The following is a 17,850-nucleotide window of genomic DNA, read 5'->3' as shown; positions in this document are numbered from 1 at the left end:
GACAATCATTTCCTAGGTTTGATCATTTTTATTATCTATGTTTTCTGGAGACTAGTTTTAAGCCAGAATTTCATTTTTTATTTTAACTTTTCAGCTTTTTTTTCTACATTTTTTTATCCTGACTTCTTTTGATTTATTGTATGCTTAAATGCAATGGAAGAAATAAAGAATTGGAGACCTATATTACGTCTTCCAACAGAACATAACGTTTGATTGAATTTCTGGGAAAAAAAGATTTTCTGGATCAAGGCAGTGAATTGCCGCTTGAGACAATCAGACCAAACCTTAGGAATAGCTGGGTGGTCGCTAGCACTTACTAATGAACACCATGGAATTTTGAAAAAGCCACCACAAATGTTCTTTCAGCCCTGTTGAGTGTGGATGAAGAGAAGACAGGTGCTAGGCAAGGGTCATTCCTATCGATGGAGTCATGAAATGTGTGACTTTGGGGACGAACGTAGACCAGCGGATTGTGTACTCTGCCTAATGGCTGCTGTAGTAGAATCTTGGCAAAACTGTTTCCAAAGAGAGAAAAAAAAATGTACAAGGTTTGCTGCAAGATATGGTTGCCCTCACTCTCTGTTATAGGTTTGGAACCATTCCAAGATGCCATATAAGAAGACCGAGGAATTTGTTGGGGTTTAAGCTTCCCTGTAGGAGGAAGTGGGCCTAATTAGAATATTGCCTCCCATAATCCTTTGCAATGGCTTATGGTCATGAACTTTTTCTCACCGCTGTCTTAAAGTTTCCTTACGTGGTAGCTCTTAAAAGCTGGCCCACTTGAACAGCTAGCTTTGCGCAGTGGCAGTATCGTAGCCCATGAGGTCAATCCGAGGCGTGATTATTGCTAATTGAAAACTTTACCAAATACCCCGCCATGATGACTTGAAATACAGTCAGCATTGGCAATATTTGACAGGCTCTAAGGAGACTGAAAGATTGGTTTAATAAAAGTTTATGGCGCCCCATGTCTAGGGCGTGTCTTACGTGACTCCCGTTTCTTCCTGAGCTCTGTTGCACCATTCCTTCCGCTGGCTTCTTAGCATTTCCCTTTTACCTTTCTCTCCCACTGAATTCACTTGTTTCCGGCAGCACACTATTCTCACTACATGCTACGAATTCCCATCCTTCGGCTCATTGGCCTAGCATTTGCCTTTATGCAAATTGCTCCTTCGCACCCTGAATCCAGCTCAATTATTCACACCTAACCACCTGAAGGCACTAAAATTACTGGTAGCTAAGGAAAACAACGATCAGCCACGAGGTTTGGTAATCTTTTGTAGCCTTCTATCATTTGGATTATTTATTTGCTTTTTTTTTTTTAACTTGCTTCATTATTTCACCACAGCCTAAAGGAAAGGCTTCCCAGCGGGCGTGCCTTTGAATGTACCCGTCATGTCATACTTACCTGGCAGGGGAGCAATAGCCATGATCCCTAAGGTGGCTCTCCCAGAGTGAGGCTGGTTCATTGCACTCCGTACCAGTTGACCTCTGCGATTTCCTCAAATGTGGGAAACTCGACTGCATAATTTATGGTAGTGGGGGACTGCGTTCGCGCTTTCCCCTGTGTTTGCTTGTTTGACAAAAATAGAGAACTTCACCAATTCTGACGAAGGATAATTTCAGCCACGGCACCCGTCTTCTTTGGCTCTTACTTTCCACATCAAGCAGGCAGCGACAATCATTTCCTAGGTTTGATCATTTTTATTATCTATGTTTTCTGGAGACCAGTTTTAAGCCAGAATTTCACTTTTTATTTTAACTTTTCAGCTTTTTTTTCATCATTTTTTTATCCTGACTTCTTTTGATTTATTGTATGCTTCAATGCAATGGAAGAAATAAAGAATTGGAGACCTATATTACGTCTTCCAACAGAACGTAACGTTTGATTGAATTTCTGGGAAAAAAAGATTTTCTGGATCAAGGCAGTGAATTGCCGCTTGAGACAATCAGACCAAACCTTAGGAATAGCTGGGTGGTCGCTAGCACTTACTAATGAACACCATGGAATTTTGAAAAAGCCAACACAAATGTTCTTTCAGCCCTGTTGAGTGTGGATGAAGAGAAGACAGGTGCTAGGCAAGGGTCATTCCTATCGATGGAGTCATGAAATGTGTGACTTTGGGGACAAACGTAGACCAGCGGATTGTGTACTCTGCCTAATGGCTGCTGTAGTAGAATCTTGGCAAAACTGTTTCCAAAGAGAGAAAAAAAATTGTACAAGGTTTGCTGCAAGATATGGTTGCCCTCACTCTCTGTTATAGGTTTGGAACCATTCCAAGATGCCATATAAGAAGACCGAGGAATTTGTTGGGGTTTAAGCTTCCCTGTAGGAGGAAGCGGGCCTAATTAGAATATTGCCTCCCATAATCCTTTGCAATGGCTTATGGTCATGAACTTTTTCTCACCGCTGTCTTAAAGTGTCCTTACGTGGTAGCTCTTAAAAGCTGGCCCACTTGAACAACTAGCTTTGCGCAGTGGCAGTATCGTAGCCCATGAGGTCAATCCGAGGCGTGATTATTGCTAATTGAAAACTTTACCCAATACCCCGCCATGATGACTTGAAATAAAGTCAGCATTGGCAATTTTTGACAGGCTCTAAGGAGACTGAAAGATTGGTTTAATAAAAGTTTATGGCGCCCCATGTCTAGGGCGTGTCTTACGTGACTCCCGTTTCTTCCTGAGCTCTGTTGCACCATTCCTTCCGCTGGCTTCTTAGCATTTCCCTTTTACCTTTCTCTCCCACTGAATTCACTTGTTTCCGGCAGCACACTATTCTCACTCCATGCTACGAATTCCCATCCTTCGGCTCATTGGCCTAGCATTTGCCTTTATGCAAATTGCTCCTTCGCACCCTGAATCCAGCTCAATTATTCACACCTAACCACCTGAAGGCACTAAAATTACTGGTAGCTAAGGAAAACAACGATCAGCCACGAGGTTTGGTAATCTTTTGTAGCCTTCTATCATTTGGATTATTTATTTGCTTTTTTTTTTTTTTTAACTTGCTTTATTATTTCACCACAGCCTAAAGGAAAGGCTTCCCAGCGGGCGTGCCTTTGAATGTACCCGTCATGTCATACTTACCTGGCAGGGGAGCAATAGCCATGATCCCTAAGGTGGCTCTCCCAGAGTGAGGCTGGTTCATTGCACTCCGTACCAGTTGACCTCTGCGATTTCCTCAAATGTGGGAAACTCGACTGCATAATTTATGGTAGTGGGGTACTCCGTTCGCGCTTTCCCCTGTGTTTGCTTGTTTGACAAAAATAGAGAACTTCACCAATTCTGACGAAGGATAATTTCAGCCACGGCACCCGTCTTCTTTGGCTCTTACTTTCCACATCAAGCAGGCAGCGACAATCATTTCCTAGGTTTGATCATTTTTATTATCTATGTTTTCTGGAGACCAGTTTTAAGCCAGAATTTCACTTTTTATTTTAACTTTTCAGCTTTTTTTTTATCCTGACTTCTTTTGATTTATTGTATGCTTCAATGCAATGGAAGAAATAAAGGATTGGAGACCTATATAACGTCTTCCAACAGAACGTAACGTTTGATTGAATTTCTGGGAAAAAAAGATTTTCTGGATCAAGGCAGTGAATTGCCGCTTGAGACAATCAGACCAAACCTTAGGAATAGCTGGGTGGTCGCTAGCACTTACTAATGAACACCATGGAATTTTGAAAAAGCCACCACAAATGTTCTTTCAGCCCTGTTGAGTGTGGATGAAGAGAAGACAGGTGCTAGGCAAGGGTCATTCCTATCGATGGAGTCATGAAATGTGTGACTTTGAGGACGAACGTAGACCAGCGGATTGTGTACTCTGCCTAATGGCTGCTGTAGTAGAATCTTGGCAAAACTGTTTCCAAAGAGAGAAAAAAAAATTGTACAAGGTTTGCTGCAAGATATGGTTGCCCTCACTCTCTGTTATAGGTTTGGAACCATTCCAAGATGCCATATAAGAAAACCGAGGAATTTGTTGGGGTTTAAGCTTCCCTGTAGGAGGAAGCGGGCCTAATTAGAATATTGCCTCCCATAATCCTTTGCAATGGCTTATGGTCATGAACTTTTTCTCACCGCTGTCTTAAAGTTTCCTTACGTGGTAGCTCTTAAAAGCTGGCCCACTTGAACAGCTAGCTTTGTGCAGTGGCAGTATCGTAGCCCATGAGGTCAATCCGAGGCGTGATTATTGCTAATTGAAAACTTTACCCAATACCCTGCCATGATGACTTGAAATACAGTCAGCATTGGCAATTTTTGACAGGCTCTAAGGAGACTGAAAGATTGGTTTAATAAAAGTTTATGGCGCCCCATGTCTAGGGCGTGTCTTACGTGACTCCCGTTTCTTCCTGAGCTCTGTTGCACCATTCCTTCCGCTGGCTTCTTAGCATTTCCCTTTTACCTTTCTCTCCCACTGAATTCACTTGTTTCCGGCAGCACACTATTCTCACTACATGCTACGAATTCCCATCCTTCGGCTCATTGGCCTAGCATTTGCCTTTATGCAAATTGCTCCTTCGCACCCTGAATCCAGCTCAATTATTCACACCTAACCACCTGAAGGCACTAAAATTACTGGTAGCTAAGGAAAACAACGATCAGCCACGAGGTTTGGTAATCTTTTGTAGCCTTCTATCATTTGGATTATTTATTTGCTTTTTTTTTTTTTAACTTGCTTTATTATTTCACCACAGCCTAAAGGAAAGGCTTCCCAGCGGGCGTGCCTTTGAATGTACCCGTCATGTCATACTTACCTGGCAGGGGAGCAATAGCCATGATCCCTAAGGTGGCTCTCCCAGAGTGAGGCTGGTTCATTGCACTCCGTACCAGTTGACCTCTGCGATTTCCTCAAATGTGGGAAACTCGACTGCATAATTTATGGTAGTGGGGGACTGCGTTCGCGCTTTCCCCTGTGTTTGCTCGTTTGACAAAAATAGAGAACTTCACCAATTCTGACGAAGGATAATTTCAGCCACGGCACCCGTCTTCTTTGGCTCTTACTTTCCACATCAAGCAGGCAGCGACAATCATTTCCTAGGTTTGATCATTTTTATTATCTATGTTTTCTGGAGACCAGTTTTAAGCCAGAATTTCACTTTTTATTTTAACTTTTCAGCTTTTTTTTCTACATTTTTTTATCCTGACTTCTTTTGATTTATTGTATGCTTAAATGCAATGGAAGAAATAAAGAATTGGAGACCTATATTACGTCTTCCAACAGAACGTAACGTTTGATTGAATTTCTGGGAAAAAAAGATTTTCTGGATCAAGGCAGTGAATTGCCGCTTGAGACAATCAGACCAAACCTTAGGAATAGCTGGGTGGTCGCTAGCACTTACTAATGAACACCATGGAATTTTGAAAAAGCCACCACAAATGTTCTTTCAGCCCTGTTGAGTGTGGATGAAGAGAAGACAGGTGCTAGGCAAGGGTCATTCCTATCGATGGAGTCATGAAATGTGTGACTTTGGGGACGAACGTAGACCAGCGGATTGTGTACTCTGCCTAATGGCTGCTGTAGTAGAATCTTGGCAAAACTGTTTCCAAAGAGAGAAAAAAAATTGTACAAGGTTTGCTGCAAGATATGGTTGCCCTCACTCTCTGTTATAGGTTTGGAACCATTCCAAGATGCCATATAAGAAGACCGAGGAATTTGTTGGGGTTTAAGCTTCCCTGTAGGAGGAAGCGGGCCTAATTAGAATATTGCCTCCCATAATCCTTTGCAATGGCTTATGGTCATGAACTTTTTCTCACCGCTGTCTTAAAGTGTCCTTACGTGGTAGCTCTTAAAAGCTGGCCCACTTGAACAACTAGCTTTGCGCAGTGGCAGTATCGTAGCCCATGAGGTCAATCCGAGGCGTGATTATTGCTAATTGAAAACTTAACCCAATACCCCGCCATGATGACTTGAAATAAAGTCAGCATTGGCAATTTTTGACAGGCTCTAAGGAGACTGAAAGATTGGTTTAATAAAAGTTTATGGCGCCCCATGTCTAGGGCGTGTCTTACGTGACTCCCGTTTCTTCCTGAGCTCTGTTGCACCATTCCTTCCGCTGGCTTCTTAGCATTTCCCTTTTACCTTTCTCTCCCACTGAATCCACTTGTTTCCGGCAGCACACTATTCTCACTACATGCTACGAATTCCCATCCTTCGGCTCATTGGCCTAGCATTTGCCTTTATGCAAATTGCTCCTTCGCACCCTGAATCCAGCTCAATTATTCACACCTAACCACCTGAAGGCACTAAAATTACTGGTAGCTAAGGAAAACAACGATCAGCCACGAGGTTTGGTAATCTTTTGTAGCCTTCTATCATTTGGATTATTTATTTGCTCTTCTTTTTTTTTTTTTTAACTTGCTTTATTATTTCACCACAGCCTAAAGGAAAGGCTTCCCAGCGGGCGTGCCTTTGAATGTACCCGTCATGTCATACTTACCTGGCAGGGGAGCAATAGCCATGATCCCTAAGGTGGCTCTCCCAGAGTGAGGCTGGTTCATTGCACTCCGTACCAGTTGACCTCTGCGATTTCCTCAAATGTGGGAAACTCGACTGCATAATTTATGGTAGTGGGGGACTGCGTTCGCGCTTTCCCCTGTGTTTGCTTGTTTGACAAAAATAGAGGACTTCACCAATTCTGACGAAGGATAATTTCAGCCACGGCACCCGTCTTCTTTGTCTCTTACTTTCCACATCAAGCAGGCAGCGACAATCATTTCCTAGGTTTGATCATTTTTATTATCTATGTTTTCTGGAGACCAGTTTTAAGCCAGAATTTCACTTTTTATTTTAACTTTTCAGCTTTTTTTTCTACATTTTTTTATCCTGACTTCTTTTGATTTATTGTATGCTTAAATGCAATGGAAGAAATAAAGAATTGGAGACCTATATTACGTCTTCCAACAGAACGTAACGTTTGATTGAATTTCTGGGAAAAAAAGATTTTCTGGATCAAGGCAGTGAATTGCCGCTTGAGACAATCAGACCAAACCTTAGGAATAGCTGGGTGGTCGCTAGCACTTACTAATGAACACCATGGAATTTTGAAAAAGCCACCACAAATGTTCTTTCAGCCCTGTTGAGTGTGGATGAAGAGAAGACAGGTGCTAGGCAAGGGTCATTCCTATCGATGGAGTCATGAAATGTGTGACTTTGGGGACGAACGTAGACCAGCGGATTGTGTACTCTGCCTAATGGCTGCTGTAGTAGAATCTTGGCAAAACTGTTTCCAAAGAGAGAAAAAAAAATGTACAAGGTTTGCTGCAAGATATGGTTGCCCTCACTCTCTGTTATAGGTTTGGAACCATTCCAAGATGCCATATAAGAAGACCGAGGAATTTGTTGGGGTTTAAGCTTCCCTGTAGGAGGAAGTGGGCCTAATTAGAATATTGCCTCCCATAATCCTTTGCAATGGCTTATGGTCATGAACTTTTTCTCACCGCTGTCTTAAAGTTTCCTTACTTGGTAGCTCTTAAAAGCTGGCCCACTTGAACAGCTAGCTTTGCGCAGTGGCAGTATCGTAGCCCATGAGGTCAATCCGAGGCGTGATTATTGCTAATTGAAAACTTTACCAAATACCCCGCCATGATGACTTGAAATACAGTCAGCATTGGCAATATTTGACAGGCTCTAAGGAGACTGAAAGATTGGTTTAATAAAAGTTTATGGCGCCCCATGTCTAGGGCGTGTCTTACGTGACTCCCGTTTCTTCCTGAGCTCTGTTGCACCATTCCTTCCGCTGGCTTCTTAGCATTTCCCTTTTACCTTTCTCTCCCACTGAATTCACTTGTTTCCGGCAGCACACTATTCTCACTACATGCTACGAATTCCCATCCTTCGGCTCATTGGCCTAGCATTTGCCTTTATGCAAATTGCTCCTTCGCACCCTGAATCCAGCTCAATTATTCACACCTAACCACCTGAAGGCACTAAAATTACTGGTAGCTAAGGAAAACAACGATCAGCCACGAGGTTTGGTAATCTTTTGTAGCCTTCTATCATTTGGATTATTTATTTGCTTTTTTTTTTTTAACTTGCTTTATTATTTCACCACAGCCTAAAGGAAAGGCTTCCCAGCGGGCGTGCCTTTGAATGTACCCGTCATGTCATACTTACCTGGCAGGGGAGCAATAGCCATGATCCCTAAGGTGGCTCTCCCAGAGTGAGGCTGGTTCATTGCACTCCGTACCAGTTGACCTCTGCGATTTCCTCAAATGTGGGAAACTCGACTGCATAATTTATGGTAGTGGGGGACTGCGTTCGCGCTTTCCCCTGTGTTTGCTTGTTTGACAAAAATAGAGGACTTCACCAATTCTGACGAAGGATAATTTCAGCCACGGCACCCGTCTTCTTTGGCTCTTACTTTCCACATCAAGCAGGCAGCGACAATCATTTCCTAGGTTTGATCATTTTTATTATCTATGTTTTCTGGAGACCAGTTTTAAGCCAGAATTTCACTTTTTATTTTAACTTTTCAGCTTTTTTTTCTACATTTTTTTATCCTGACTTCTTTTGATTTATTGTATGCTTAAATGCAATGGAAGAAATAAAGAATTGGAGACCTATATTACGTCTTCCAACAGAACGTAACGTTTGATTGAATTTCTGGGAAAAAAAGATTTTCTGGATCAAGGCAGTGAATTGCCGCTTGAGACAATCAGACCAAACCTTAGGAATAGCTGGGTGGTCGCTAGCACTTACTAATGAACACCATGGAATTTTGAAAAAGCCACCACAAATGTTCTTTCAGCCCTGTTGAGTGTGGATGAAGAGAAGACAGGTGCTAGGCAAGGGTCATTCCTATCGATGGAGTCATGAAATGTGTGACTTTGGGGACGAACGTAGACCAGCGGATTGTGTACTCTGCCTAATGGCTGCTGTAGTAGAATCTTGGCAAAACTGTTTCCAAAGAGAGAAAAAAAAATGTACAAGGTTTGCTGCAAGATATGGTTGCCCTCACTCTCTGTTATAGGTTTGGAACCATTCCAAGATGCCATATAAGAAGACCGAGGAATTTGTTGGGGTTTAAGCTTCCCTGTAGGAGGAAGTGGGCCTAATTAGAATATTGCCTCCCATAATCCTTTGCAATGGCTTATGGTCATGAACTTTTTCTCACCGCTGTCTTAAAGTTTCCTTACGTGGTAGCTCTTAAAAGCTGGCCCACTTGAACAGCTAGCTTTGCGCAGTGGCAGTATCGTAGCCCATGAGGTCAATCCGAGGCGTGATTATTGCTAATTGAAAACTTTACCAAATACCCCGCCATGATGACTTGAAATACAGTCAGCATTGGCAATATTTGACAGGCTCTAAGGAGACTGAAAGATTGGTTTAATAAAAGTTTATGGCGCCCCATGTCTAGGGCGTGTCTTACGTGACTCCCGTTTCTTCCTGAGCTCTGTTGCACCATTCCTTCCGCTGGCTTCTTAGCATTTCCCTTTTACCTTTCTCTCCCACTGAATTCACTTGTTTCCGGCAGCACACTATTCTCACTACATGCTACGAATTCCCATCCTTCGGCTCTTTGGCCTAGCATTTGCCTTTATGCAAATTGCTCCTTCGCACCCTGAATCCAGCTCAATTATTCACACCTAACCACCTGAAGGCACTAAAATTACTGGTAGCTAAGGAAAACAACGATCAGCCACGAGGTTTGGTAATCTTTTGTAGCCTTCTATCATTTGGATTATTTATTTGCTTTTTTTTTTTTAACTTGCTTTATTATTTCACCACAGCCTAAAGGAAAGGCTTCCCAGCGGGCGTGCCTTTGAATGTACCCGTCATGTCATACTTACCTGGCAGGGGAGCAATAGCCATGATCCCTAAGGTGGCTCTCCCAGAGTGAGGCTGGTTCATTGCACTCCGTACCAGTTGACCTCTGCGATTTCCTCAAATGTGGGAAACTCGACTGCATAATTTATGGTAGTGGGGGACTGCGTTCGCGCTTTCCCCTGTGTTTGCTTGTTTGACAAAAATAGAGAACTTCACCAATTCTGACGAAGGATAATTTCAACCACGGCACCCGTCTTCTTTGGCTCTTACTTTCCGCATCAAGCAGGCAGCGACAATCATTTCCTAGGCTTGATCATTTTTATTATCTATGTTTTCTGGAGACCAGTTTTAAGCCAGAATTTCACTTTTTATTTTAACTTTTCAGCTTTTTTTTCATCATTTTTTTATCCTGACTTCTTTTGATTTATTGTATGCTTCAATGCAATGGAAGAAATAAAGAATTGGAGACCTATATTACGTCTTCCAACAGAACGTAACGTTTGATTGAATTTCTGGGAAAAAAAGATTTTCTGGATCAAGGCAGTGAATTGCCGCTTGAGACAATCAGACCAAACCTTAGGAATAGCTGGGTGGTCGCTAGCACTTACTAATGAACACCATGGAATTTTGAAAAAGCCACCACAAATGTTCTTTCAGCCCTGTTGAGTGTGGATGAAGAGAAGACAGGTGCTAGGCAAGGGTCATTCCTATCGCTGGAGTCATGAAATGTGTGACTTTGGGGACGAACGTAGACCAGCGGATTGTGTACTCTGCCTAATGGCTGCTGTAGTAGAATCTTGGCAAAACTGTTTCCAAAGAGAGAAAAAAAATTGTACAAGGTTTGCTGCAAGATATGGTTGCCCTCACTCTCTGTTATAGGTTTGGAACCATTCCAAGATGCCATATAAGAAGACCGAGGAATTTGTTGGGGTTTAAGCTTCCCTGTAGGAGGAAGTGGGCCTAATTAGAATATTGCCTCCCATAATCCTTTGCAATGGCTTATGGTCATGAACTTTTTCTCACCGCTGTCTTAAAGTTTCCTTACGTGGTAGCTCTTAAAAGCTGGCCCACTTGAACAGCTAGCTTTGCGCAGTGGCAGTATCGTAGCCCATGAGGTCAATCCGAGGCGTGATTATTGCTAATTGAAATCTTTACCAAATACCCCGCCATGATGACTTGAAATACAGTCAGCATTGGCAATATTTGACAGGCTCTAAGGAGACTGAAAGATTGGTTTAATAAAAGTTTATGGCGCCCCATGTCTAGGGCGTGTCTTACGTGACTCCCGTTTCTTCCTGAGCTCTGTTGCACCATTCCTTCCGCTGGCTTCTTAGCATTTCCCTTTTACCTTTCTCTCCCACTGAATTCACTTGTTTCCGGCAGCACACTATTCTCACTACATGCTACGAATTCCCATCCTTCGGCTCATTGGCCTAGCATTTGCCTTTATGCAAATTGCTCCTTCGCACCCTGAATCCAGCTCAATTATTCACACCTAACCACCTGAAGGCACTAAAATTACTGGTAGCTAAGGAAAACAACGATCAGCCACGAGTTTTGGTAATCTTTTGTAGCCTTCTATCATTTGGATTATTTATTTGCTTTTTTTTTTTTAACTTGCTTTATTATTTCACCACAGCCTAAAGGAAAGGCTTCCCAGCGGGCGTGCCTTTGAATGTACCCGTCATGTCATACTTACCTGGCAGGGGAGCAATAGCCATGATCCCTAAGGTGGCTCTCCCAGAGTGAGGCTGGTTCATTGCACTCCGTACCAGTTGACCTCTGCGATTTCCTCAAATGTGGGAAACTCGACTGCATAATTTATGGTAGTGGGGGACTGCGTTCGCGCTTTCCCCTGTGTTTGCTTGTTTGACAAAAATAGAGGACTTCACCAATTCTGACGAAGGATAATTTCAGCCACGGCACCCGTCTTCTTTGGCTCTTACTTTCCACATCAAGCAGGCAGCGACAATCATTTCCTAGGTTTGATCATTTTTATTATCTATGTTTTCTGGAGACCAGTTTTAAGCCAGAATTTCACTTTTTATTTTAACTTTTCAGCTTTTTTTTCATCATTTTTTTATCCTGACTTCTTTTGATTTATTGTATGCTTCAATGCAATGGAAGAAATAAAGAATTGGAGACCTATATTAGGTCTTCCAACAGAACGTAACGTTTGATTGAATTTCTGGGAAAAAAAGATTTTCTGGATCAAGGCAGTGAATTGCCGCTTGAGACAATCAGACCAAACCTTAGGAATAGCTGGGTGGTCGCTAGCACTTACTAATGAACACCATGGAATTTTGAAAAAGCCACCACAAATGTTCTTTCAGCCCTGTTGAGTGTGGATGAAGAGAAGACAGGTGCTAGGCAAGGGTCATTCCTATCGATGGAGTCATGAAATGTGTGACTTTGGGGACGAACGTAGACCAGCGGATTGTGTACTCTGCCTAATGGCTGCTGTAGTAGAATCTTGGCAAAACTGTTTCCAAAGAGAGAAAAAAAATTGTACAAGGTTTGCTGCAAGATATGGTTGCCCTCACTCTCTGTTATAGGTTTGGAACCATTCCAAGATGCCATATAAGAAGACCGAGGAATTTGTTGGGGTTTAAGCTTCCCTGTAGGAGGAAGCGGGCCTAATTAGAATATTGCCTCCCATAATCCTTTGCAATGGCTTATGGTCATGAACTTTTTCTCACCGCTGTCTTAAAGTGTCCTTACGTGGTAGCTCTTAAAAGCTGGCCCACTTGAACAGCTAGCTTTGCGCAGTGGCAGTATCGTAGCCCATGAGGTCAATCCGAGGCGTGATTATTGCTAATTGAAAACTTTACCCAATACCCCGCCATGATGACTTGAAATAAAGTCAGCATTGGCAATTTTTGACAGGCTCTAAGGAGACTGAAAGATTGGTTTAATAAAAGTTTATGGCGCCCCATGTCTAGGGCGTGTCTTACGTGACTCCCGTTTCTTCCTGAGCTCTGTTGCACCATTCCTTCCGCTGGCTTCTTAGCATTTCCCTTTTACCTTTCTCTCCCACTGAATCCACTTGTTTCCGGCAGCACACTATTCTCACTACATGCTACGAATTCCCATCCTTCGGCTCATTGGCCTAGCATTTGCCTTTATGCAAATTGCTCCTTCGCACCCTGAATCCAGCTCAATTATTCACACCTAACCACCTGAAGGCACTAAAATTACTGGTAGCTAAGGAAAACAACGATCAGCCACGAGGTTTGGTAATCTTTTGTAGCCTTCTATCATTTGGATTATTTATTTGCTTTTTTTTTTTTTAACTTGCTTTATTATTTCACCACAGCCTAAAGGAAAGGCTTCCCAGCGGGCGTGCCTTTGAATGTACCCGTCATGTCATACTTACCTGGCAGGGGAGCAATAGCCATGATCCCTAAGGTGGCTCTCCCAGAGTGAGGCTGGTTCATTGCACTCCGTACCAGTTGACCTCTGCGATTTCCTCAAATGTGGGAAACTTGACTGCATAATTTATGGTAGTGGGGGACTGCGTTCGCGCTTTCCCCTGTGTTTGCTTGTTTGACAAAAATAGAGGACTTCACCAATTCTGACGAAGGATAATTTCAGCCACGGCACCCGTCTTCTTTGGCTCTTACTTTCCACATCAAGCAGGCAGCGACAATCATTTCCTAGGTTTGATCATTTTTATTATCTATGTTTTCTGGAGACCAGTTTTAAGCCAGAATTTCACTTTTTATTTTAACTTTTCAGCTTTTTTTTCTACATTTTTTTATCCTGACTTCTTTTGATTTATTGTATGCTTAAATGCAATGGAAGAAATAAAGAATTGGAGACCTATATTACGTCTTCCAACAGAACGTAACGTTTGATTGAATTTCTGGGAAAAAAAGATTTTCTGGATCAAGGCAGTGAATTGCCGCTTGAGACAATCAGACCAAACCTTAGGAATAGCTGGGTGGTCGCTAGCACTTACTAATGAACACCATGGAATTTTGAAAAAGCCACCACAAATGTTCTTTCAGCCCTGTTGAGTGTGGATGAAGAGAAGACAGGTGCTAGGCAAGGGTCATTCCTATCGATGGAGTCATGAAATGTGTGACTTTGGGCACGAACGTAGACCAGCGGATTGTGTACTCTGCCTAATGGCTGCTGTAGTAGAATCTTGGCAAAACTGTTTCCAAAGAGAGAAAAAAAAATGTACAAGGTTTGCTGCAAGATATGGTTGCCCTCACTCTCTGTTATAGGTTTGGAACCATTCCAAGATGCCATATAAGAAGACCGAGGAATTTGTTGGGGTTTAAGCTTCCCTGTAGGAGGAAGTGGGCCTAATTAGAATATTGCCTCCCATAATCCTTTGCAATGGCTTATGGTCATGAACTTTTTCTCACCGCTGTCTTAAAGTTTCCTTACGTGGTAGCTCTTAAAAGCTGGCCCACTTGAACAGCTAGCTTTGCGCAGTGGCAGTATCGTAGCCCATGAGGTCAATCCGAGGCGTGATTATTGCTAATTGAAAACTTTACCAAATACCCCGCCATGATGACTTGAAATACAGTCAGCATTGGCAATATTTGACAGGCTCTAAGGAGACTGAAAGATTGGTTTAATAAAAGTTTATGGCGCCCCATGTCTAGGGCGTGTCTTACGTGACTCCCGTTTCTTCCTGAGCTCTGTTGCACCATTCCTTCCGCTGGCTTCTTAGCATTTCCCTTTTACCTTTCTCTCCCACTGAATTCACTTGTTTCCGGCAGCACACTATTCTCACTACATGCTACGAATTCCCATCCTTCGGCTCATTGGCCTAGCATTTGCCTTTATGCAAATTGCTCCTTCGCACCCTGAATCCAGCTCAATTATTCACACCTAACCACCTGAAGGCACTAAAATTACTGGTAGCTAAGGAAAACAACGATCAGCCACGAGGTTTGGTAATCTTTTGTAGCCTTCTATCATTTGGATTATTTATTTGCTTTTTTTTTTTTAACTTGCTTTATTATTTCACCACAGCCTAAAGGAAAGGCTTCCCAGCGGGCGTGCCTTTGAATGTACCCGTCATGTCATACTTACCTGGCAGGGGAGCAATAGCCATGATCCCTAAGGTGGCTCTCCCAGAGTGAGGCTGGTTCATTGCACTCCGTACCAGTTGACCTCTGCGATTTCCTCAAATGTGGGAAACTCGACTGCATAATTTATGGTAGTGGGGGACTGCGTTCGCGCTTTACCCTGTGTTTGCTTGTTTGACAAAAATAGAGGACTTCACCAATTCTGACGAAGGATAATTTCAGCCACGGCACCCGTCTTCTTTGGCTCTTACTTTCCACATCAAGCAGGCAGCGACAATCATTTCCTAGGTTTGATCATTTTTATTATCTATGTTTTCTGGAGACCAGTTTTAAGCCAGAATTTCACTTTTTATTTTAACTTTTCAGCTTTTTTTTCTACATTTTTTTATCCTGACTTCTTTTGATTTATTGTATGCTTAAATGCAATGGAAGAAATAAAGAATTGGAGACCTATATTACGTCTTCCAACAGAACGTAACGTTTGATTGAATTTCTGGGAAAAAAAGATTTTCTGGATCAAGGCAGTGAATTGCCGCTTGAGACAATCAGACCAAACCTTAGGAATAGCTGGGTGGTCGCTAGCACTTACTAATGAACACCATGGAATTTTGAAAAAGCCACCACAAATGTTCTTTCAGCCCTGTTGAGTGTGGATGAAGAGAAGACAGGTGCTAGGCAAGGGTCATTCCTATCGATGGAGTCATGAAATGTGTGACTTTGGGGACGAACGTAGACCAGCGGATTGTGTACTCTGCCTAATGGCTGCTGTAGTAGAATCTTGGCAAAACTGTTTCCAAAGAGAGAAAAAAAATTGTACAAGGTTTGCTGCAAGATATGGTTGCCCTCACTCTCTGTTATAGGTTTGGAACCATTCCAAGATGCCATATAAGAAGACCGAGGAATTTGTTGGGGTTTAAGCTTCCCTGTAGGAGGAAGCGGGCCTAATTAGAATATTGCCTCCCATAATCCTTTGCAATGGCTTATGGTCATGAACTTTTTCTCACCGCTGTCTTAAAGTGTCCTTACGTGGTAGCTCTTAAAAGCTGGCCCACTTGAACAGCTAGCTTTGCGCAGTGGCAGTATCGTAGCCCATGAGGTCAATCCGAGGCGTGATTATTGCTAATTGAAAACTTTACCCAATACCCCGCCATGATGACTTGAAATAAAGTCAGCATTGGCAATTTTTGACAGGCTCTAAGGAGACTGAAAGATTGGTTTAATAAAAGTTTATGGCGCCCCATGTCTAGGGCGTGTCTTACGTGACTCCCGTTTCTTCCTGAGCTCTGTTGCACCATTCCTTCCGCTGGCTTCTTAGCATTTCCCTTTTACCTTTCTCTCCCACTGAATCCACTTGTTTCCGGCAGCACACTATTCTCACTCCATGCTACGAATTCCCATCCTTCGGCTCATTGGCCTAGCATTTGCCTTTATGCTAATTGCTCCTTCGCACCCTGAATCCAGCTCAATTATTCACACCTAACCACCTGAAGGCACTAAAATTACTGGTAGCTAAGGAAAACAACGATCAGCCACGAGGTTTGGTAATCTTTTGTAGCCTTCTATCATTTGGATTATTTATTTGCTTTTTTTTTTTTTAACTTGCTTTATTATTTCACCACAGCCTAAAGGAAAGGCTTCCCAGCGGGCGTGCCTTTGAATGTACCCGTCATGTCATACTTACCTGGCAGGGGAGCAATAGCCATGATCCCTAAGGTGGCTCTCCCAGAGTGAGGCTGGTTCATTGCACTCCGTACCAGTTGACCTCTGCGATTTCCTCAAATGTGGGAAACTCGACTGCATAATTTATGGTAGTGGGGGACTGCGTTCGCGCTTTCCCCTGTGTTTGCTTTTTTGACAAAAATAGAGGACTTCACCAATTCTGACGAAGGATAATTTCAGCCACGGCACCCGTCTTCTTTGGCTCTTACTTTCCACATCAAGCAGGCAGCGACAATCATTTCCTAGGTTTGATCATTTTTATTATCTATGTTTTCTGGAGACCAGTTTTAAGCCAGAATTTCACTTTTTATTTTAACTTTTCAGCTTTTTTTTCTACATTTTTTTATCCTGACTTCTTTTGATTTATTGTATGCTTAAATGCAATGGAAGAAATAAAGAATTGGAGACCTATATTACGTCTTCCAACAGAACGTAACGTTTGATTGAATTTCTGGGAAAAAAAGATTTTCTGGATCAAGGCAGTGAATTGCCGCTTGAGACAATCAGACCAAACCTTAGGAATAGCTGGGTGGTCGCTAGCACTTACTAATGAACACCATGGAATTTTGAAAAAGCCACCACAAATGTTCTTTCAGCCCTGTTGAGTGTGGATGAAGAGAAGACAGGTGCTAGGCAAGGGTCATTCCTATCGATGGAGTCATGAAATGTGTGACTTTGGGGACGAACGTAGACCAGCGGATTGTGTACTCTGCCTAATGGCTGCTGTAGTAGAATCTTGGCAAAACTGTTTCCAAAGAGAGAAAAAAAAATGTACAAGGTTTGCTGCAAGATATGGTTGCCCTCACTCTCTGTTATAGGTTTGGAACCATTCCAAGATGCCATATAAGAAAACCGAGGAATTTGTTGGGGTTTAAGCTTCCCTGTAGGAGGAAGCGGGCCTAATTAGAATATTGCCTCCCATAATCCTTTGCAATGGCTTATGGTCATGAACTTTTTCTCACCGCTGTCTTAAAGTTTCCTTACGTGGTAGCTCTTAAAAGCTGGCCCACTTGAACAGCTAGCTTTGCGCAGTGGCAGTATCGTAGCCCATGAGGTCAATCCGAGGCGTGATTATTGCTAATTGAAAACTTTACCCAATACCCTGCCATGATGACTTGAAATACAGTCAGCATTGGCAATTTTTGACAGGCTCTAAGGAGACTGAAAGATTGATTTAATAAAAGTTTATGGCGCCCCATGTCTAGGGCGTGTCTTACGTGACTCCCGTTTCTTCCTGAGCTCTGTTGCACCATTCCTTCCGCTGGCTTCTTAGCATTTCCCTTTTACCTTTCTCTCCCACTGAATTCACTTGTTTCC

General features: G+C 42.7%; 21 non-coding genes across 21 annotated transcripts; all 21 read left to right on the top strand.

Moving 5' to 3' along the window:
* Positions 1–790: 790 nt before the first annotated feature.
* Positions 791–931, top strand: LOC134593540 (U4 spliceosomal RNA). Its single transcript, XR_010090007.1, has one exon. It is a non-coding gene; the product is annotated as a U4 spliceosomal RNA (small nuclear RNA).
* Positions 932–1,400: 469 nt separating this feature from the next.
* Positions 1,401–1,567, top strand: LOC134589778 (U1 spliceosomal RNA). Its single transcript, XR_010086802.1, has one exon. It is a non-coding gene; the product is annotated as a U1 spliceosomal RNA (small nuclear RNA).
* Positions 1,568–2,466: 899 nt separating this feature from the next.
* LOC134591891 (U4 spliceosomal RNA) lies at positions 2,467–2,607 on the top strand. The gene has a single exon (XR_010088594.1). It is a non-coding gene; the product is annotated as a U4 spliceosomal RNA (small nuclear RNA).
* Positions 2,608–3,079: 472 nt separating this feature from the next.
* LOC134591308 (U1 spliceosomal RNA) lies at positions 3,080–3,246 on the top strand. Its single transcript, XR_010088106.1, has one exon. It is a non-coding gene; the product is annotated as a U1 spliceosomal RNA (small nuclear RNA).
* Positions 3,247–4,135: 889 nt separating this feature from the next.
* LOC134593187 (U4 spliceosomal RNA) lies at positions 4,136–4,276 on the top strand. Its single transcript, XR_010089705.1, has one exon. It is a non-coding gene; the product is annotated as a U4 spliceosomal RNA (small nuclear RNA).
* Positions 4,277–4,746: 470 nt separating this feature from the next.
* LOC134589777 (U1 spliceosomal RNA) lies at positions 4,747–4,913 on the top strand. Its single transcript, XR_010086801.1, has one exon. It is a non-coding gene; the product is annotated as a U1 spliceosomal RNA (small nuclear RNA).
* An 899-nt stretch (positions 4,914–5,812) lies between these two features.
* Positions 5,813–5,953, top strand: LOC134591903 (U4 spliceosomal RNA). The gene has a single exon (XR_010088605.1). It is a non-coding gene; the product is annotated as a U4 spliceosomal RNA (small nuclear RNA).
* A 476-nt stretch (positions 5,954–6,429) lies between these two features.
* Positions 6,430–6,596, top strand: LOC134589776 (U1 spliceosomal RNA). Its single transcript, XR_010086800.1, has one exon. It is a non-coding gene; the product is annotated as a U1 spliceosomal RNA (small nuclear RNA).
* Positions 6,597–7,495: 899 nt separating this feature from the next.
* On the top strand, positions 7,496–7,636 carry LOC134593539 (U4 spliceosomal RNA). The gene has a single exon (XR_010090006.1). It is a non-coding gene; the product is annotated as a U4 spliceosomal RNA (small nuclear RNA).
* Positions 7,637–8,105: 469 nt separating this feature from the next.
* Positions 8,106–8,272, top strand: LOC134589775 (U1 spliceosomal RNA). The gene has a single exon (XR_010086799.1). It is a non-coding gene; the product is annotated as a U1 spliceosomal RNA (small nuclear RNA).
* Positions 8,273–9,171: 899 nt separating this feature from the next.
* Positions 9,172–9,312, top strand: LOC134593537 (U4 spliceosomal RNA). The gene has a single exon (XR_010090005.1). It is a non-coding gene; the product is annotated as a U4 spliceosomal RNA (small nuclear RNA).
* Positions 9,313–9,781: 469 nt separating this feature from the next.
* Positions 9,782–9,948, top strand: LOC134589774 (U1 spliceosomal RNA). Its single transcript, XR_010086798.1, has one exon. It is a non-coding gene; the product is annotated as a U1 spliceosomal RNA (small nuclear RNA).
* Positions 9,949–10,847: 899 nt separating this feature from the next.
* Positions 10,848–10,988, top strand: LOC134593721 (U4 spliceosomal RNA). The gene has a single exon (XR_010090158.1). It is a non-coding gene; the product is annotated as a U4 spliceosomal RNA (small nuclear RNA).
* A 469-nt stretch (positions 10,989–11,457) lies between these two features.
* Positions 11,458–11,624, top strand: LOC134589773 (U1 spliceosomal RNA). Its single transcript, XR_010086797.1, has one exon. It is a non-coding gene; the product is annotated as a U1 spliceosomal RNA (small nuclear RNA).
* Positions 11,625–12,523: 899 nt separating this feature from the next.
* LOC134591890 (U4 spliceosomal RNA) lies at positions 12,524–12,664 on the top strand. The gene has a single exon (XR_010088593.1). It is a non-coding gene; the product is annotated as a U4 spliceosomal RNA (small nuclear RNA).
* Positions 12,665–13,134: 470 nt separating this feature from the next.
* LOC134590683 (U1 spliceosomal RNA) lies at positions 13,135–13,301 on the top strand. The gene has a single exon (XR_010087569.1). It is a non-coding gene; the product is annotated as a U1 spliceosomal RNA (small nuclear RNA).
* Positions 13,302–14,200: 899 nt separating this feature from the next.
* On the top strand, positions 14,201–14,341 carry LOC134593536 (U4 spliceosomal RNA). The gene has a single exon (XR_010090004.1). It is a non-coding gene; the product is annotated as a U4 spliceosomal RNA (small nuclear RNA).
* A 469-nt stretch (positions 14,342–14,810) lies between these two features.
* On the top strand, positions 14,811–14,977 carry LOC134591181 (U1 spliceosomal RNA). The gene has a single exon (XR_010087996.1). It is a non-coding gene; the product is annotated as a U1 spliceosomal RNA (small nuclear RNA).
* Positions 14,978–15,876: 899 nt separating this feature from the next.
* LOC134591889 (U4 spliceosomal RNA) lies at positions 15,877–16,017 on the top strand. Its single transcript, XR_010088592.1, has one exon. It is a non-coding gene; the product is annotated as a U4 spliceosomal RNA (small nuclear RNA).
* A 470-nt stretch (positions 16,018–16,487) lies between these two features.
* LOC134589770 (U1 spliceosomal RNA) lies at positions 16,488–16,654 on the top strand. Its single transcript, XR_010086796.1, has one exon. It is a non-coding gene; the product is annotated as a U1 spliceosomal RNA (small nuclear RNA).
* Positions 16,655–17,553: 899 nt separating this feature from the next.
* LOC134593237 (U4 spliceosomal RNA) lies at positions 17,554–17,694 on the top strand. The gene has a single exon (XR_010089747.1). It is a non-coding gene; the product is annotated as a U4 spliceosomal RNA (small nuclear RNA).
* The last annotated feature ends 156 nt before the right edge of the window (positions 17,695–17,850 follow it).

Source organism: Pelobates fuscus, chromosome 2 (assembly GCF_036172605.1).
Source record: "Pelobates fuscus isolate aPelFus1 chromosome 2, aPelFus1.pri, whole genome shotgun sequence".
Classification (NCBI taxonomy): Eukaryota; Metazoa; Chordata; class Amphibia; order Anura; family Pelobatidae; genus Pelobates; species Pelobates fuscus.
Note: the sequence above shows the minus strand (reverse complement) of the source record. Positions and strands in the feature narration are given on the sequence as shown.